The 14,373-nt window shown below is 40.9% G+C and overlaps 1 protein-coding gene across 1 annotated transcript in view; it reads right to left on the bottom strand.

Annotated features, from left to right (window-relative positions):
* kcnq1.2 (potassium voltage-gated channel, KQT-like subfamily, member 1.2) overlaps window positions 1-14,373 on the bottom strand; it is a 279,715-nt gene that overhangs the window by 196,121 nt on the left and 69,221 nt on the right. The window lies entirely within an intron of this gene.

Here is a 14,373-nt window from a genome sequence, read left to right as displayed (position 1 = left end):
TGATGTTTTTGGTCATTATTGGTCTCTTTTACAAAGGAAAATACAAATTTAACATTTCATGTTTTAACTTACTGTTCAATTGTGCCCTTTCTGTCATGAGATACACCTTTTTCCCACCATATTTCTTTCAAAATGTGAAACACTTTTTGGCATAATTTAAGTGTCACTTATAATCAGTAACAAAAATGTATTTGCAATGGTCTCTATCCCAGAAATAAAAAGTTTGTTGGCTACCTCTTCAGTGATTTATGTAATTTTGTTTTTAGACCACGTAATTTTTCCTCTGTAATTAATGCAATTTTGCAATAATTAATGAAGAGGGAAAACATTTCCTAATCATCTGGAGTTTATCATCAGTTTGGCTGCATCTGTGTGGAAATAAATATCCTTAAGCTACCTTATCTGGACTTCCATTAATGGGCTCCTAATAACTTAATTTTGTGTTATTATGCTGGTTCATTAGTTTAATTTGTACATTTAACCTCAACGTTATAATGCTGCGATCCATTAGGACAAACATTATTAAATAAAAACATTCCAAATAACTGAACAAAGAGCTGCATGGAATGATTAAATTATTATGGAGGAAACTGACAAAAACACAAATTGTGATTAACATTGAGTGAGTAATTGTTACCAGCACTCAGGTCTAATCAAAACAAATAGGTTTTCAATTTTTTCTAAACTCGCCCTTGCCCCGAAACAAAAGACAGAGCGGCCATGACATCACAGAGCTGCTCAGTGAGTCATGTTGTGAAAACAGCAATTTCCTGAGTCAATTTTCCTTTTCCATTATCTGTTTGGGTTTTTCTTACATTTGTGGTGGTGGAGAGACGCTGATGCCAAAGACAAAGCGATGCAGGGCACGGGGGAAAGTTTGGATAGGTCTGCCAGGTTTTTGCAGATTTTTAATGGACCCCTGAGGCCATACATACATACACATAAACCATCCACACGCAAAAACATACAGCTCGTCTCTGCTTCAGACACAAATCTTTCCAATGCCTTTTTTTTTCATGAGTAGACAGTCGTGATTTTTGATCATATTAACAGGAATGCTCCTCATTGTTAGAGTGACTATAGTCCATATGAATTGCTAACTTGCCAGCATCCCTAGCAACCCCTGCCTTGTTTGAACTTCAGACTTAGGGGAAAAAGAAAGGGAAAACAACAACACATCTGTCTACAGCGTCGTAAAAGAAAAACAAACGCTGCACTATGGGTTATGAACTTGTGTTTGCCTATTTTTGGCTCCCTGCAGCTGCGAATGCTACTTTGTCTGGCCCGCTTTATGCATACTTACTCATGCTGATTTTGGACTGAACCCCGATCCACCGCACCACACCAGGACACTTAACCAAACCAGCATGCCGTGACAAGCTCAATTCAATTCACCACCGTGTGCAATCCGCGAGGATTTAGGTGGAGCTAATAGAGCCAAAAAGACGTTCATATCATTTCCAACCGCTGCACACAGACCAGTCAATAATCTGGACGCAGCAGATAGAGATCATGTTGGTGAGAGTGTCGTTTTATTTGGTCTGGAGGATTTATTTATGCGGTGCTTGCTTGCTGAGTCTCTGGATTTTCCAGCCGGTGGTGAGAGGCCATAAAGCAGGCCATTCTCCCAGTCACTGATGGTCCCTCGCCATAAAACCCTCCCAGAACCACCAACACCACTGAGGGGGAGTAAACACTCTCACCCCTTATAACAGCAGCATGAGGGCCTTCATTAATGCAGGATGGCTGGTGTTGAGCCCAACTAAACGCACTCTTTAATTAAGTACTTCGTGGAAATGCCTTTTATTGCTCTGGGTGTCACGTATATGTCATAAAAGATGGCTTTCTGATTCTTTTTGGCCCCTGTGGAAGACTTTGCTCCAGTGGCCAATGATCTCTCTCTGTGGAAGAACAGTAAACTTTTAAATACGCAGCATCATCTTTTCTCTGCAGCGTACGGTGTGTGATTTAGGTTTGTGTGCTCTGATCCAATCAGGAACTTGTTTTGCAGGTAGTATTAAATTTTACTGGTACTTTTTTCCATGTCTTAAGATCACATATCTCTCATTTAAGTAATCTATATAACACTCAAAGATGACTTTTATTGCTGTATCACTGGACACTCTCCATCTTGTGGATGTGGAAGTTAAATCATACCAGAAAAGTCACTTTTGACCTGGAATGATGTAGAAAGAGATTTAAGTGTTCAGTAGACATCAACTGCGCAGTAGCACTGGACACCAGGGCCTCCTTTGCAAAATCTGAAGCAGAAGTAGCCTCTGGCTGTATTGTTGGTCCCTGGGCTTCAAGCATACCTGTACATGTAAACATTTGTGGCTAAAACGCACTGCAAACTGCAAGTCAAAGCATCCAGTTAATGACAGATGATGCTTTGGCTTTCACTCTGTGATGCGAAAGTAACTCTAGAATTCTATAAATCTAGCATGGTGGTTTATGTCTTTTTCAGAACTAGAAAAATACAATCTGGACTATAAGGGTAATTTTTGGAAGTATTTACAAATCAGAAGCTGGATCACTCAAGGTCAGTTCATTCAAGATAAGAACCCAGTATTAATTTTTTTGGGGAGTTAAATGGTATAGCACACAGGGCAGCTATGTTCTACAAAATCTTTGGTGGGTTACCAAAAGATATTTGTAAAAATCTGAGGATCATTTTGCTGAAGGACCTAGGGTGTGAATCAAGCAATGAGGAATGGTTGAAAATACTATCAAATACTTGGAGGCAAGGGGGAAATTCACTCAGTATAAATTAGGTTTTACTTTACTCCTAAGTTGTACAGGATGGGCCTACTGGCTAATAATTTATGTTGGAAATGTTGGACAGAAACAGGAACATTTCTACATGCAATCTGGGAATGTAAACTGATTAACCCATTTTGGGGAAAAGTTGTGGATCACACAGGGAAGTGGTTGGGTATGACGGTACGTAAATCACAGAGGACCAAACAGAACTGGTGAATATATCAAAATATGACCTTGCTGTGATAAATGTAGGGGTCGTCGCAGCTGCTCGATTGATCCTCAGATTCTGGAAGAGTACATCACCTCCAGATTTTGGAAAATGGAAGGAATCTGTGTCAGAAATTGTGTGATAAGTACACAAGTTAGCTAGGGTCAGCAATGAAGCTGAAAGCTTTAAGAGGTCATGGGCAGGCTTTTTTGTTTATAACATGTCTGTTGAACTGTCACAGTGTGGTGTTTAGTTGTACCTCTGTGGTTGTTAAATTACTATGTGGGTATAAGAATGTGTAGCTACTATACCAGGTGCCTGTGGATATACACTACATACATACAGTATCTGAGGGACTTGGGACATGGGACTACATATTCCATCTGGCCTGAGAAAGCCTTGGAGTCCCCCAGGAGGAGCTGGAAAGCGTTGCTGGGGAGAGGGACGTCTGGGGTGCTTTGCGTTGCCTGCTGCCCCCGCGACCCGGCCCCGTATAAGCGGATGAAAATGGATGGATGGATGGAAATATTAGAAATAACACTAACAGTAACAGGTCAACCAGAAACATGCATGATAAGCCCACACATAATGTGTTTCAACTAGTCACATGATACTGTTTACCAACTGCAGACACAGTGCAGTGCAAGCAATCAATGTCTGTATTAAAATTCTGAGTTGAAGCCTGTGCACTCTGCAGAAACCCAACCCTCAACATACTGCCTGTAAGAACAAGCTAAATTTCAGTTTTGACTGTACTGTCAGCTTAATTGTAGCATTTCTGCTGGTTGTACTTTGGAAAGTGAGAGCAATTAAACTATTTCTAATGCATCCAAGTGAGTAAAGGTAGAGTGGAGGTCAGCAACTGCATAAAAAGCTCAGAGTGCGTAATGAGATTAACTACTGAATCCCTTCATGCACAGCTCTGCTGTCCAGAGAATATGAATCAGTGTGTGGCTGTTTTACTGCACCGTTTTCTGTCTTTTTTTTATGCTTTAGATATTGGCAGAAAATCAGAAAACTGGGGCACAATTTGTTCTCGTCTTTCTTAGTTTCTTCCTCTATCTTTTCATAAACCAGCAGCACCCGGGCAGCTTTTCTTGCTGCAGGGCAAGAGGCCACAGATCTTACCCCATCTGTTTGTCTGTGTGCATGTGTGTGCATTTGTGTCTTGTGCATGTGCCCAAAGTGGGGCCCTCGCTTAGTTCAGTTTGTCATTCTAATACTTGGCAGTAAAGCCAAAAATATTAAGAGGATTTACTGGATATTTTCACATTAGATTCACTGTTGAATCTTACATAAAGCCCCATAAAATAACTTCTTGGTCAGCACATGTTTTGGAGCACAAAGTTGAGCAGAAGGGGGGGCGTGCATTGGTAAGGGCGGATTATATCACAAACATTTGTCAAAGTGACAATTTTCAAGGTTTTAAAAAGACTCCTGTGACAGAAACCATGAATGCATTTTAGATTTTTCCTCTTGACTAAACACCATATGTTTGAAACACCCCTCCGTGCCATCAATATCAGAGTACAGTGTACAAGACAGGCACAGAGAGGCCACGCAGACAAAAAGTCAATTTGTACAGAGCTTTGCACAAAAGACGCCAGTTGCTCAGCAGAGAGAGGCCCCTACTTGAAGAGGACAGGCCGTGATGCATGTGTCTCTGCCTGCAATCCCTCCTGTGGCGCTGCAGTGGGTTTTCATTGTTTATCTCCGGCTAGCTTGTAAGAGGGAAACTAATTAAGAGCTGCCTGCAGGTGGCCCATGCAGGCTTTTACAGGTCTGAGAGGACACGGGAAGGAGGAGGAGGAGGAGGAGGAGGAGGAGGAGGAGGGGGGCAGAGAACCTGGACACACCCAACAGGAGGAAGGGTCGACTGCCTCAGGTCACAAGATGACAGGCATTGCTGATCTGGTGCTGCTGGACAGAGAAAAAGAGAGTTCTCTTCTCTCTTCTCTTGGGTGTATTTTGGGTGCATGGAAAGTTGTTACAGCAGAGAGCAAGCAGAGAGGCAGAGATAGGACACAATCACTGCAATCAGCTAAACAAGGCCTTCCTTGGTTTGGGGCCTAAAAGAGTATTTGGAAACATCTGCTCGTTTATAAGTGGCTAATTATCAGTCTGCTTTGGGGGATTTAGAATCGGCAGCCCGGCGAGGGGTTGTTCTGATAACATTCGACAGTTAACCAGTAAAATCTCAACATTATACATCCTAAAAATGTTCAGCTGCACACACACTATCATTCAAACTGAATCGTAACAAACTCGAGCCTCATTTGCACAGGCCCAAGTAAACAAATAGTAAAGGAAGTGTTTACAGTAAAAAGGGAAATAGGATGTTGACAGCTGTAGAGCAACATGGGTTTTTTTTCTATTTGTGATATTTTCAAAAAATCCAACAAATCGCCATATGCTGGTTTTAAACAAACAAACAAGCCAATAATAAAGATTTATCTTCTAAGAGGGGGAAAAAGCACGCTTCTGTGTGTTTACGTAGGTGTGTGTATGTTTTGGGTTCAGAGGACCAAAAGACATGATTGCGTGCGGACGCTGCCCCGCACCACTTCCTCTTCACAAGCCCAGAGACGTCACAGCCAGCTGTATTGATGCCTCTCACCCATGTGAACAAACACACACACTCATTTTGGGGGTAGTGTGCTTCCGCAAAGCCAAACAAACAGTGGAACGCTCCGACTGGCGCTGTCGCAGAGAAATAAAAGTGATGGAGAATAAAGGCTGTTTGAACAAGCACCGAGCTAAACCGAGGGGAAGTGGCAGCTCGTGTTAAATTTATTTAGTGGCAGAAGGTGTGGAGAAACTCTGATGCCTGGATATGAAACAACAGAAAACTGATCCAGTGTGTGTGTGTGAGCAAATCACCTCAGGCAGTCTGGGTGGATCTGGTAGCTGTCTGCAGAAATCCAGATAAGGACCCCAAATGACAGTGCTGTCCTTAGTAGCATGACAGCAGGGTCACAACAAACCAGTTATGGGAATGTGCCCAGCATGGCCCAAATCCAATAAAACTGCCAGAATACATGTTGCCATTGTACAATTCTGGAAACAACGGATGTGTTAAATTTCTATGTTTTTGTGTATCGGATACATTAAAACGTTTCTTACTTAGGCCTACATGTCTTCACGCTTTAACAATCCTGTGTTAACATGTGGTTATGTTTAGGTACAAAAAAACTATTGTTCATGGTTAGGAAAACCCCTTAAAGAACAATTTTTGATGCCACAATCCCCAAAGAAAACGCATCTTTTGGTAAAAACAGCTGGTTTTGGTGATAGAAAGCTGCTAGAAATGCAGCAAAGGGTCACCAAAAAAAAACAAAACAAAAAAACAAAAACAAACTTTGTTATCTTTAACATCTCTAGCTAACGTTAGCTAAAGTTAGCCTAACGTTAGCTCCTAGCTGCGTTGTTCATCATGTCACCTTGTTTGCTGGGAGTTCATTAGCCTATTTTGTTCTAGTTTTGTACTTTGGTGATCGTACATCATTGTTAGCTGTTGTCCAAAGGGCTCTAGTTAAGCTAACGTTAACTTCTGGAGCTTAGCTTCATTAACTTATCTGTAATGGCAGAGATAACAAAGGTTGGCAAACGTTATGCTGAATGATTCAGTGTAAATACTGTAGCACCAAACTAACGGAGAGACACTCTTGGTAAAGATGGTAAAAAGGCCGTTATCCTTTTCTCATATTCTGAGCCAAAAACCTTAACTTCAGTGGCACTTTAACTTGTTGTCTTTGATGGTGACGGCAACGAGATGTGGTTCACAAGCGTACACTGTGACCTGTAAATTTTGGCTTGTAATTTAAGCTTTTCATCGACCTTCTCAACAATAAAATGATGAATATATCCCTCCAATGCGTAGTTTAGGCCCTTTTGGTTACTTCTCAATGACATCTGATCGTTATGTCCCCAAAAATCATCAACTGCCTCCTGTGAAATGCCGTGTACTGTGACACCTGCCATAGCGCCGGTCACTGAATGTTGATAGTTTGTCCAAGTGAGTGAAGGGGGGCGTGGCTTAGCCATAGGTCAATTGTTGCAGCTCCATGGTTTGCAGAAATGTACAATGTCAACATTTTCTTCTGGTGACTAGGCTGCCAACATCTGAGCTTGGCTGTCACAGTTGAGTTATGGGCACAGCAGCCCGGCAACTGATACTGACAATGAATGTTTTTGGACCACTGGGAAGCTCCCAGAGAAATAGATACCATCAAGGGCTTTTTTTCTGTTTGCATTCGCACAGCCAATAGGAACTTTGAAGTGACTTAGGCTGGCTGGCGGTCAGTATAGCAATGTCACTTCTGGACTGGGGTTTCAACAGTATGAGAGTTTCATCCATCTCATAAAATATTGTGGCTTCACAGTATTACATAATTTAGATTTTAATCAGTCAAGATGACCCTTAAATAAATGGAAATGGAAGGATTATTGTTGGTTGAACAAACATTTTATTACTACAAATGAGACTTGAAGCCATTTTGTTGATGGAAGTTTGTATAAAAACTGTCCTCTTAGAAAATAACTAAAACAAAGGGGAGAGTCAACGTTCTGTTGCTTTTTTCCCCCAATATCATCAATAAGCAAATGTACACGGTATGATAACTGTCAACTGTTATATCATGGTACACCTTGAAACCAGTACATCGCTGCAACCCTATTCTACACGACATAAAATGTCACTTTTGTGCAACATGCAACAACAACAATCTACTGCTCCAATCTACTGGCTTTTAAATATGGCAGCGGCCGTTAAGAGTTACAAATGTGATCTCATCGCTCAAAGCCTCCAGAGCTAGGGATTTGTATGGGTTGGACACTTCCTTACTAAAAGAAATCAGCCCCTCAATAACAGGTCCATTAACACACATTATCAACACCTCACTGAGTCAGGGGAGATTCCCAGAATCATGGAAATCTGCTGCTGTTGTTCCTGTTTTTAAAGGTGGAGATCCTTCCCTTACATTTAACTATAGGCCAATCAGTATTTTACCCATTGTATCAAAAATATTTGAAAAATTGGTTGCAAAGCAAATTACTCACCACCTCAACAACAGTCCTTTTACACTGCATCCAATGCAATTTGGGTTTAGGACAAACCACTCTACAGAAACTGCCACATACTACTTTGTTGAAAAAATCAAGTCATTAATGGACCGGAGGGGGGCAGTGGGGGCTGTTTTTCTTGACCTGTGGAAAGCATTTGATACTGTAAACCATGCTATACTATTAAACAAACTCTTGACTTTTAATTTTTCCACTGAATGTCTTAACCTGATTAAATCGTACTTATCGCCTCAATCTCAGCTTGTCAAAATTGACAACAGTAGCTCCAACTTCCTGCAGTTATCAACTGGCGTTCCGCAGGGCTCCGTGTTAGGTCCACTCCTGTTCAGCATGTACATTAATGATCTCCCTTCTATGTGTGATTCGTGTGACATCCTAATGTACGCTGATGACACAGTCATCCTTGGTCATGGGGAGACGGTGGGGGACGTTGCGTCCAAGTTGACTGATGCTATGGTAAGAATAACATCCTGGCTGAACCAATGCTGTCTACAGCTAAATCTCTCAAAAACTGTTTGTATGCTTTTCTCCAAAAATAACAAAACAAACATAGAACCAGACATTTTTATCGCTGGTGAGAGGCTACAAGTTGTCACCGAACATAAATATTTAGGAGTACACACTGACTCAACTCTCAGCTTCAAAACACACATAAAGAAAGTCAGTAATAAAATAAAGTTCAGTTTATCAAACTTTAGGTCCATCAGAGACTCCCTGTCAACCGAAGCAGCCAAAGTATACTTTTTTTCTATGATCATTTCGCACATCACCTACTGTCTGATAAGTTGGTCTAATGCTCAGTCCACTACTCTAAAACCTTTGGAATCACTTTACAAACAAGCACTTAAAACACTAGACAAAAAACCCTTTAGACATCACCATTGCCATATCCTGAAAAAGTATAAACTCTTGAGCTGGGACAACCTAATTACATACAAAAACATCTGTCAGGTATACAAGATCATGCAGGGCTCAGCTCCTCCTCCACTATCCAGTTTTATTAAATTCAAATCCTCTGCTATTAGAACTACGCGAGGTGCGACAAAAAAAGATTGCATAATCCCGTTAAGGAATACCACTTTCAGCCAGGCTGTATTCTCATTCAAAGCATCACATCAATGGAACACATTGCCTCAATTGATCAGAGAATCTCCATCATATCACTCATTCCAAGCAAATGTTAAGAACTGGCTTGTAGACCTCCAAAGATGTGAGCACTGATGTTGATATTGTTGTCCGATGTGAATTGTTGTCCAAATGTGTATTATTAACGTGGACAAACATCACCTTGTTGTAGTCCAAATGTGTATTTATTATGTATGTATTTACGGACAGTAGTATGTGTTTGTGTCTACCCTATGTGGTACAATATTTTATCCCATTGTTGTTCTTTTTAAAGGTTGTACAAACTGGCAAAGGGACAATCGATGAAAACTAGCTTTTTAAGCTAATTCGAGTGCATTTACATGTGTGTTTTTTGTATACAATGTTTATTAATGTGCATTGCCCCTTTCAAATAAACTAGAAAGAAAGAAAGAAAGAAGCTGCAGCCTTACTCTGAAATAGGAGCTGAGAAAGTCCTCTACAATGACGTCCTATAAGAACTACAATTCGTTCTTGGTTCTTGAAGTGAAGGAGGTTCTTAGAACCATTAAAAAAAAGTTCATCCTGTCCAAAAACATCTTCTGCATGTCTCTGCAGCTGGAAGACTCACTCTTACACACTCAGGCATTAACACCCAGAGGTCCCACACCCACATGCACACTTCAAATGGTCAGACACACACGCAGAAAGAGATAATCAAAAAAACATGTTCAAACATGCAGCTGTCTCCAGGAGATGACACATGCTGAATTTTCCTTTACAGATTACCATGAAAAGTAATTTTTAAAAAGGATGTAATTTTTGAGAATGTCCAGATGATTCATACATCTGCTCAGGGAACATTCATTATTAATCGATTGGCAGGAGGTCTGACAACATGCTTATGCTGTAATTAACTGTGTTAGATCCAACATGAGATGTCATAAAATAGTTCACTGTATAATTGACTGTATGTTGTTTTAATAATAGTGATGAATGTCATGAGCAAATAGGCCCCTAAAAAACAGGCTATGGGCTGTTTTGTGGTACACTGTGTTGCCTCTACACTGGAAAAGAGCAGCTGTTTAGGATAAAATGAAGGAGTGTTCTTTCTATGGCTGCCCCTAATAGTCGACCAAACGTTAGTCAACCAGAAAGGTCATTAGTCAGCAAGATTTCATTGGTTGCTTAGTTGCAGAAAAAAAAACAAAAAAACAAATGTAAAACTCTATTAGGAGCTGCACCAAATCAAAACCTATACGACTGGACCATGTGGGAATTTAATCTGAAAGGACAGACACAGGAAGTGTCCACACTCAGCAGTCAGACAGGAGTCAAGTTAATTTCCAGGGCTGGTACCTGCGGTTATTCCACAGGCTAGTTAATAACATGTCGGGCAGGAAATCCCAAGTGTGGGATCATTTTGAGAAGGTGAAGGACGAACCCAGGGTGATATGTAAACTCATCTTCATTGGTCGACTACAAACATGACATATCATCTGAAACATGGAAGTAGCTACATGCCCATTAGCCCACAGCGTCATTAACAGGCGGCTCGCTCAGTGTGTGACGTGCACTTGTAGATAAAATATAGGCCTATATTAATGAAGGTTCATTAGTACGGTTTTGTATTTCTCTGTAATGTAGCACAGTGTTAACAATGTTACTGATACTATTCTTTCTCACACCTGCAACTCAAACCATTGTGTTGCCCCGCCCAAAATATATCTTTTAATTATTAAATTAATATCATAAACATGCAGGCGACTAGTCGACTAATGGCCCTAAATGTTGACCACTGGTCGACTAGGAAAATTCTTAGTAAGGGGCAGCACTAGTTCTTTAACGGGATGAGTTTATTCTCCTACGTCTTTAGATAAACTCTTTAAAAAACCTCTTGAATCAGCTGGAAAATGTATTGTCATGAAGCCGAAAGCAGGGCTGTTATTCTGACACAATGAAAAGTTGACTTATAAGAGGCACATTGTTCTCACAGGACAGCCACACTACAAACATGTGATGATTTTATAGAATATGATGCGTTGTTACACATTAAACTACCTAACTGTGTATAAGAGTTAAAATGCGCACAACCTCAAACATCTACAGCCGTAAAATGCAACATACACATCAATGCAGCAGTGATATTCAACCAAAAACCTCTCACATATAATAGTAAAACACTGACAGGAAACATTTTGCTGCACAATGAGTACTTTTCATACTGTTACTTAGTGTTAATACTCACATACTTTTACATAATCAAGCAGTACTTTTATTTTAACATAGTATTTTCACCATTTAGTATAAACACTTTTACTCAAGTAAAGGATCTGAATACTTCCCCCACCACTGGTTGAGACGGTCCATAATAAAATGGCATAGAACACACGATCATAGGACTTGACTTTTTTTAGATACTAGATTTAGTCATTTCTTTACACGTCAGCTTACTGCATTAGTGTGTCTCAGTTATCTTCTTTGAGACAATGATGGCCAATATACTTTACTAAATCAGTACAGACACCTGGGAGGACGAATGTTTGGCTATGATAAGACGTTCCAAGCATGAGCAAGTCTTATTCTTCAGCACTGATAATAAAAAACAATGGGATCCATTTAGATAAAGAAAAACAGCCCCTAAAATAAAACATGAGAAACTGTAATCACATTTTCCAGGAGTGGTGCTCATATCATATTCTAAATGATTAATAGGAGTTTGGGTCGTGGCTGGTCATGGTTTCTATAGTATGTCAAGGATGACATTTTCCATGGTCCCCCTTTGCCTAGCAGATAAGATCAGGGTGGATGGAAGGGTGGAGAGGTGGAGGGAAAAGGGGTGAAAACAAGAGAGGAAGAAGAATAGCAGGAGAGCCAGTACAGTGCCTTGTGGAATTCAAGTGCTGTGTGGAGAAAGAGTCCTGGACCTGTGCCACAAACGAGCGGGTCAAAAGACTGCAAGAAAGAGGAGACGAGTTCTGCTGCTCATAACTGTGGTTTTAACATTAAAGTTTGTTCTGCTAATGCTTTTACATTAACACCATCCTTTGTGGGTGGAGAGAGTTTTATCATACTTTAGATATTTTGAACTAGAACTGGAAATTTAGACAAAACTTTGGTAAGTTTTCATCCTTTATGGTAATGACTCTGTGTTCCTCTGTACAAAAGTTGCTACCAGCTTTTTGTTTTCAAGAGGGCACAGAGTGGAAAATGTAGAGTGAATAAGAAAAGCTAAAAGGCCAGAGATGGAGGTGAATGGGGCAGAGGTGATTGTAGATTTGCAGGGCCAACAGCAGAAATACAGTTATGACAACATCCACTAACACACATCTACAGTGTGAGAATAAACACACTGAGAATAACTAAATGACCTTGAAAAGAATTGAGAGCTAGTCTCATTTTCACACAGTCATTTTATTTTACTTTGATACGGGTCATGTAAACAGCGTATTCTGTTTGGAAATTCCAAATTAGACCTGGGGGTTTTACCGCCATTTCCGACACACTCTTGCCCATTTATGGTCAGCTCTGTGCATTGTACACAAACCAACTAGTCAACAGTTAGTAAGGCTGAGGCAGAGATGCGCACCCAAAAGAAAATCCCATATATATGGTCCGAAAGAGAAACACACCTACTTTTAAACAACATGAAATACATTTATATCAAAAGGTTTTTCAAGAAGGTGTCCACCACCAGTGGAAAACTTTTTCAAAAGCAAGCAAGCACAAGCATTTCCACTTTTCCTATTCTGACATCATAAAAGTCACGTTAGGGCACATCAATCGGAGGATGTTCGGCTGCATGTAAACAGGAATATTAGTGAAATATCCATTTTCATTAGCCATGTAAACAGCTTAGTAGGACTGCTGTTTCAGAATAAAGGCAAAAACCAGACTATTTTGTGCCTGTAAACATAGTTATCATGTAGCTACTACATTCAGTCTTTTTGAAAACCTATATACAGTATGTTGTAACTAGACTTGCACCGATTAATTGGCAGTGCTCGGAATCGGGCCGGTTTTCACATGATCGGCCGTGACCTGTGACTGGCCGGTCAGTCTAAAATATGCCGATTTAAAACGCGGGTCAAATTTCCGCCACGCCACATGATTGACATCGTGTAACATCAGCAGTGCACACACACGCACACATGTGCAACTCACAGCTTGGGCGATGTGAGAAAGTGAAACATGGGCGGCTTCTCACCTTAATCATTCACGCACACAAATCAAAAGACAGAAGAAGAAAGTTGTTAATTGTCCGTGTTAAACTGAACTGAACTGAACTGTGGAGCTCTCACTGCTGCACGGTGCCGTTTGAAACTGACGAGGCAACAACTATACACACAACATCAGCTACACAGCAGCCATGTGTAGCATTCAAGCTTTTTAAAGCCCAGACTCTATTGAAGCATCTAACCCTTTGCATTTAGTCCCATTGGATTTAGTAATACCTGCCTGCTCGGTATGTAATCACCTAATCTGTATGCAATGAAGCTACATGACTGGGTCCCAGTGGGAAAGGCACTCCAGCAGTCTCCCACTGCTGGGATTAAGCCAAACAATAGTGTTGACATGTTGTCTGTGCAAAGCCCTTCCACTTTGCTTCTGTGTGAGCGCTTGTAGTGACTGTAGATAGTGTAAACATGTGAAAACACGGCAGTGGGAGAACTGGTCTGTTGGTGAAAAAGCAGCAGACAGTGGGGAAATAATGGGGAGTAAAGTGTTTGTGCAGCAGTCATTAACATGCTCTGCTACAACACGTTGACACAGGAAGCCAAGAAAATCCAATTACACCAGAATTACATTTTGGTTCACATTAATGAAACTCATTTGAATGAGCAGGTCAGCGGGAGGAAGGAACAGGCATTCACACAGCGACCGACAGCAGTGAATTCTCAATCCTACGAGGGCATGTGGTGACAAGCCATCCGGTACCTTAACATGTCCTACAACCTATTGAGAGGGATTTCTTTGACATTTCCCTCGAGACTAAAGGGATAATCCCCTTTATAACTCTCTGTACCTGATATGGCCCTGGCCCTCGAGAGTCTCTTTAACCCTCAAGAGAGTTCAACAAAACAACTTCATTTAGAGAGCAGCCAGAGGGGCTCTCTGGTCTGACAAAAGGCCTTTAGGTACGAGGACAAGTAGGGAAATCAGTATTATATGTATCAAAGAATGGAGGTCAGTGCAGGGTGATGGATCGGAGGGAGACGGGGGCTCCAGAGAAGAGC

Source organism: Epinephelus lanceolatus, chromosome 5 (genome assembly GCF_041903045.1).
Source record: "Epinephelus lanceolatus isolate andai-2023 chromosome 5, ASM4190304v1, whole genome shotgun sequence".
Classification (NCBI taxonomy): Eukaryota; Metazoa; Chordata; class Actinopteri; order Perciformes; family Serranidae; genus Epinephelus; species Epinephelus lanceolatus.
Note: the sequence above shows the minus strand (reverse complement) of the source record. Positions and strands in the feature narration are given on the sequence as shown.